The following is a 7,267-nucleotide window of genomic DNA, read 5'->3' as shown; positions in this document are numbered from 1 at the left end:
CTTCCTTCCTTCCTTCCTTCCTTCCTTCCTTCCTTCCTTCCTTCCTTCCTCCCTTCTTTCTTTCTTTCTGGATCTCTCTCTCTTTTTGAAACATTATAGCTTTTCTTCAGGAGAACTGATTACCAGATATAGGGTTTTTGTTGTTGTTGTTTTATGCTAACAGCACTTAACTGAGTATAATGTAAAACAGCAAAATACATTAATCTCATGGGCACAACTTGGGCAATATACATGTGTTCATATAAGCATCACACAGATCAACATATAGAAGATGTCTATACCCCAGAAAACCCCCTCCTGTCCCTGTCCACACCATCATTCTTCCCCCACCCTCCAGGGGCAACCACTGTTCTGATTTCTATTCCCAGAGGTTAGTTTGTCTGTGTGAACTTTATATAAAGAAACTGTTTGGTCTGGCTTCTTTCATTCCACATAGTATTTTTTGGGATTTGTCCATGTTATTATATCATTAGTTCATCCCTTTTTAAATTGCTGAGTGTGGATGTACTACAGTTTGTTTATCCATTCCTCTGTCTGTGCAGATTTGGGTTGTTTCAGTGTTGAGTCATTGTGAACAAAGCTGCTGTGAACATTCATGTGAAAGTTGTTTCCGGTGAACACACGCATTCATTTCTCATTCATACTGAGGAGAAGGAATTACTAGGACATAGGGTAGGCGGAAACTTAACTTCATAAGAAATTGGCAAATGGTTTCCCAAAGTCATGCAGTTTTATACTGACCATGCCAAGTGTCAAAGAATATGGAGAAACCAGAACTGTCATAGGTTGCAAGTGGGAATGTCAAATGGAAAACGATTTTGGGAAATAGTTTGGCAGTTGTTTAAAACTTTAAACATACACTTACCATAAAACCCAGCCATCCCACTCCCAGGTATTTGCTCAAGAGAAATGAAATAAATATGTTTACACAAAGAGTTGTGCACAAGTGTTCACAGCAGCTTTAGCTTTATTTGTATTAGGCAGAAGGTGGAAACAATTTAATGTCCTTTGACAGGTGAATAGATAAACAATTTCTGGTGTATTCATTTATTGGGATCCTACTCAGCAATAAAAAAGAACTAATGACAAATGCAACAACATGAATGAATTTCAAAATAATTATGGTGACTAAATCCAGATGAGAAAGGGTAAATGCTTTTAAATTGATTATGTAAAGTTCTAGAAAATTCAAACACACCTATGATGACATAAAGCAGATAAGTGTTTGTGTGGGGATGGAGGGTGGGAGGCATGAATTACAAAGTGCATGAAGAAACTTTTTGGGGTAGTGAATATATATATTCTTTATACTGATTGTGGTAATTGTGTGTGTGTGTGTGTGTGTGTGTGTATGGAAGACATACCAGATCTACACATACTTCTCTAGAAAATATGAGCGGAAGGAACAACTCTAGATTTATTTTTTTTTAAAGCTAGCTTCATTGATGTTTTATGTAAAATAAGCTGCACATATTCAAAGTGGTTTGGAACTCATGCAACATCACTCATATTCTGTTGGCCAAAGTGGGTCACAAGGCCAGCCCTGATTCAAGGGGCAGAGAAGTATATTCTAACTCTCAATGGGAAGATAATTTGTAGCTATTTATTCCAACACAGAGTGGTTGCTCTAGGAATGATAATATACACCCTTAATTTATTACAAGCTACCTTGAGTTAATTTTATACCATTTACCTTTCAATGTAAAATCTTTCTGAATGTAATTCCATTTATTCTCTCCCTTTGACCTTTGCGTTATTACTGTCATCTATTTTGTCTTTGTCTGTGTTATGAACTGTACCACTGTTATTATTTTAATTTAAGCTGTCAGTAGTTTCTTAAACATTTTGAAAAAAGCAGCCCTTTATGTTCATATATATTCATTCTTTTTTTTTAAAGATTTTATTTATTTATTTGACAGAGAGAGACACAGTGAGAGAGGGACACAAGCAGGGGGAGTGGGAGAGGGAGAAGCAGGCCTCCCGCTGAGCAGGGAGCCCAATGCAGGGCTCCATCCCAGGACCCTGGGATCATGACCCGAGCCGAAGGCAGATGCTTAACAACTGAGCCACCCAGGCACCCCCATATATATTCACTCTTTATGGTGTTTTTTTTTTTTTTTTTCCTTCCTATGGACCCAACTATCCTGGCACTATTTCTTTTATATTTATATTTTAATATTTCTATTTGTTATTTCTTTATGTTTATATTTATATTTTAATCATGTTTATGTAGTTTGGGTCTGCTGGTAACTTTTTCTCTCAGCTTATTTATCTGAAAATGTCTATTTAGTTGGATAGTCGTTCACTGTTGAATGCTATTTTCACTGGATATAGAATTCTGGGTTATTATTTGTCTTTTTTTCTTTTTCTATTTTTAGCACGTGAAAGATATAATTCCTCTCAAAAATTTCTATTGTCCATTTGCTCTGTGCCTTTTTTTGCTACTCCAATTACATGTATGTTGGATCATTTGCTTTTTTCCCCAACTGTTTTTGGTTTTTAAATATTTTTTCCTCCCTCTGCTTCAGTTTGGATCATTTATGTTGAATTGTATTTGTGTTTATTGACACTTTATTTTGCTGTATCCAATCTGCTCCATTTCAGATACTGTGCTATATAGTTCTAAACCTTGTATTCTGTTAGAATTTTTGTTTCTCTGCCTTAATTCCCCATCTGTTTACCCATTTAATCCTTTTCTTCTAAATTCTTTAACATATTTCCACAGCAGTTATTGTAAAGTCATGTAATTCCAACATCTGGATCATCATGCATCTGTGTGAATTTTTCTTTTGGTTTTGAGTCCTAGTCACTGCCGTTTTCATATTCAGTAACTTTTTTATTGTGTGCTGGACTTTCGGGATGGTATGTTGTAGATATTCTGTAAGGTAAGTTACAAAAAGAACCATAATTATGTGCTGTTCTTTTCTGCTGGTTCAAAAAAATCTTATTATGAGGGCCCATACCAATGAATTTAGCTCAATTAATTTAAAAAAAAATTTTTAAAAAGATTTCATTTATTTCTTTGAGAGAGAGAGAGAGAGCTTACTTGCCTGCAAGAGCGTGGGGAGGGACAGAGGGAGTGGAGAAGCAGACTCTCCCCTGAGCAGGGAGCTCGACATGGGAGGGCTCGATCCCAGAACCCCAAAATCACGACCTGAGACAAAAGCAGACACTTAACCAATTGAGCCACACAGGCACTCCACTAGCTCAGTTCTTTAATTTAATTAAAGCTGAGTTCTTTAATTTTCATTTAGAAACTTAAAGTATTTGCTGTTATAACTTTAGAGAACCTTTTAAATTATTTCATGTATAAGAATTCTCTTGGTTTGAATTTGCAGTTGACCTATCTTGGTATATTTGTATCTAACCTTAATAAAACTCCACTAATAGATCTGGAGAAAATGAGGGTTGGTAATATTTGAGCAAGAGGAGAATCAGCTTTGTTTTGCAGTGTAAGGTAGCAGCGAGGCTGTGACTAGGTCTTCCTGCAGGGCAGGAAGCTCCGTTAGACAGAGAAAGAGATGATACCTGAGCCAGCAAGGAAAGCTCGGTGGGGTTGAGCTGTGAGGGACTCAGAGCTGCCCAGATCTTCCCTTATGTTGGGAAGGGAAGGTTGTTCTTTTTCTCATTCTTTTTCAATTAGTGCCACAGTTTTAAGCCTAGGTGGATAAGAAACTCAGTTCTGGGCTGTAATCCAATTGGCAATATAATTTGGCATCCCACAGTTCAAATGTTAGGCTTCTTTTTTTATTATCAGCCCCAATGCTGAAAGAGTAAGATATTTTAATTTTTTTTAAATGTTTTACATGAGTTACCTCATTTGAGGTTTTTTTTTTTTAAGATTTTATTTATTTATTTGACAGAGAGAGACACAGCGAGAGAGGGAACACAAGCAGAGGGAGTGGGAGAGGGAGAAGCAGGCTTCCTGCAGAGCAGGGAGCCCAAAGAGGGGCTCGACCCCAGGATCCTGGAATCACGACCTGAGCCGAAGGCAGATGCTTAACGACTGCGTCATCCAGGTGCCTGAGGTTTATTTTTTATTTAGTTTTAATTAGAAAAAATTTTAGAGAGAGAGAAGTGGGGGGAGGGGTCGAGGGAGAGGGAGTGGGAGAATCCCAAGCAGGCTCCACACTCAGGACAGAGCCTGATGCCGGGCTTGATCTCACAACCCTGAGATCATGACCTGAGCTGAAATCAAGAGTTGGATGCTCAATCGACTAAGTCACCCAGATGCCCCGAGAGTAAGATATTTTTAAAAGAATAGTAATTTGTAATCCCTGATTTTTATTCTGTGTTTTGACCAAGACTTTAGGAAATATATGCCATTTAATTTCCTTAGACCGGCCAGTGCCTTTAGAAGTACTGCCTACCATCCAGTCTTAAATTACTCATGCCTTACTTATCACTCATTATGTGACAGAGACCTCATAGTTCTTAAAGCTTTGCCTTTTCTAGACCTCACATTTTAGGATCATAATCTACTGGTTGTTTCACTACTGTGAGCTATGGGATAAAAGAGTATTAGTCTGCATCCTGTATTGTAATACTAGATATATTCTTGCGGTTTCGGTCTGACTCAGACAAGAGAGCCAATTCTGTGATGATTAGTTTTATGTGTCAACTTAACTGGGTCATGGGGTACTCAAATGTGATTTGGTTAAACACTATTCTGGGTGTGTCTATGAGGGTGTTTTGGATGAGATAACATTTGAATTGGTAGTTGAGTAAAGCAGATTGTCCTCTTCAATATGGGTAGGTCTCATCCAATCTGTTGAAGACCAGAATGGAACCAAAGACTCAGTAAAGAAGCATTCACTCTCCCTTCCTGACCAACACTAAGGTGAGACATAGGTTTCTTCCTGCCTTTGGACTTGGACTCAGATTAGAACTTATACAATCAGCTCTCCTGGGTCTCCAGCTTGCTGATTGCAGATGGTGGGACTTCTCAGCCTCCATAATTACCTGACCCAATTCCTTATTTTATATATATATATCTATAGATATATGTCTATATATCTATAGATATATATATAATTTTTTGGCATAGACTAAAAGTAGCTAGGAATACAACTTGATTCCTCCAATTTTTCCAATGGTTTCTTTCCTGCAACAATCCTGCTACTGATTTCTGTATCAATTAGTTTTCTTAGCTGTAAGCAACAGATATAGATTGTCCAATTTAGTTAGAAAAGGGATTTATTGAAATGATACTGGGTGGCTGATAGATTAGCAGGAGGGCTGGAGAAGCGAAGTCATTTCAAACCAAGAAGAGGATGCTTACATGCTAAAAGACTATAGAACTCTTGCCCCAACCACAGTACCAACACAGGACATTGGATACTAACTCTGGCACCTGCATAAACTAGGTGGGGTTTCTTTTTAGTTAGGACTATTAGAATTTGCTGATGGGTTGGATGTGAGAGAATGAGAGGAATAAGAAAATGAGGATGATTTTTTTTGCCTGGCCAACTGGGTTCTCCAGGTGGTACAGGAGAAGATTTGGGAGAAGTAGTTTTGGGGGTGGGGAATCAAGACTCCTATTTTGGGTATGTTATGCTTGAAAAATGTACTAGCCAAGTGGGATTAGGGCTCCCTCTCCCTCTCTCATCCTTCCTCCTGTTTACGCATGGGCTTCCTTCTCTGTCTTCTACTCTTCTATTTCATGTGGCTGGAGTCCATGCCTTCTACAAACTGCAAGTTTAATATCTTTTAGTTTTACTCAGTAGACACTACTTTATAGATGTCTTTTGGCTTCAGTTAGTACAGAATTTTACACTACTTCTCATTTCACTAATAATATTCCTAGAGGACTCTGATCTTTGCTTGAAAAGCCCACGTGTGTTCCAATGACACTTGACCAGGTGGCATTTCCCTAGATACGGGAGAGGTGGTTTGTAGAAAATAATCGGGACAATAAAAAAGTAATCTGGTTATTCATGGTTTTGTAGAATGCTGATCGTCGCAACCGCAGATAATCCCTGTGGCGGAGGCCGTATTGCTTAGCAAATATTCTATTTGCTCTTTTACCTTTAGTGGCCCCCTTCTAGTGAGGCAGGACTGTCTGGCTCCTTCTAACCAGTGGGCTGAAGCAGCAAAGGTCCGTTTTGATTCCGTAGTTTATTATCCCCTGCTGTGACGGCTGTACAGGCTGCATTTTCAACAGGGCAGCTACAAAATGGCGGAGCCTCTTTAAGCCTGGGTCTCCAGGTGACTACATGCAGCAGGGCGCCCTGCTGATTTGCATGGGGGGCGGGTGTGGGGAAATTATTGTGAACAGGTTGGGAGCTGAGTGTTGCCAGAGCAAACCTGGCCTCTTCTGACTAAACCAAACCTGCACATTGATTTTCATCATCTTCCTTAATCCTCCTTTCAATAATTCTTTCAAATAGGAAGTATTAATTTTTTTTATCAAAGGAAACTGATGTTCCGAAAGGGTAAGACATTACCTGAGAAGGTAATTCCGTTTATGACTGTTTGCTGAATGTCTACCGTTGCTGACTTTGCAGCCCATGGGAATGAGTTTATTGAGAACAGTGACTGTCATGAGTCAGGTGCTGTGTTTAAGAGGAGGAGAAACAAAAGAATTGGAGATCCAGAAGGTAGAGAATCACCACTTGAAAGGCAGGTAGTAGAACCCTGGAGATACTGGGAACCATTTGGGGAGACGTAAATTGGGGGGTAGTCAAAGGAATCACCCCTCCTTTTACTATTCTAATCTGTACCAATGGGAAATTCCATTTTTCATTAGTTTTTTTCATTAACTTCCTCATAATAAGTTGGCAGGTTATCCCTACCATAAAAGAAAAAAAATTCCTGACGGTCCTCCCGTTAGTATGAGTCTCAGCTATCATCTTCCACAGAGAGTATAAGTTGATATCAATGAGCACTGAGATGATAGGATAAAGAAGGAGCAACGGGGGAACTTAAATGTGGTTGAGCTGGGGAGGGGGGTTTGCATGTGGTAGTCAGTTCACTTATGACTATGTTAACTTGTAGCTCTGTGATATCAGAGAGTAGCCCCAACCCTGAGAATTTGGAGGTGGGGTAAAAATGGAGAAGGCAAGAAAAGAGAGGTCGAGGGAGTCATCTAAGCAAACTTCACAAACCTTGTGGTTTTCCCTAAACTAAACTAAACTAAAAAAAAAAAAAAAAAGCAGATAGTTCTTCTCATCACTTCTCAGGGGCTGCTGAAAGCCATCATTTTTGAGGGCAAGCACCACACGATGTTGATACTTATCAGAGTATGAAGATCTGGGGAGAAAATGGG

Source organism: Callorhinus ursinus, unplaced genomic scaffold (assembly GCF_003265705.2).
Source record: "Callorhinus ursinus isolate GAN/ISIS: 27379988/994484 unplaced genomic scaffold, GSC_fseal_2.0 scaffold21, whole genome shotgun sequence".
NCBI classification, from domain to species: domain Eukaryota; kingdom Metazoa; phylum Chordata; class Mammalia; order Carnivora; family Otariidae; genus Callorhinus; species Callorhinus ursinus.
Note: the sequence above shows the minus strand (reverse complement) of the source record.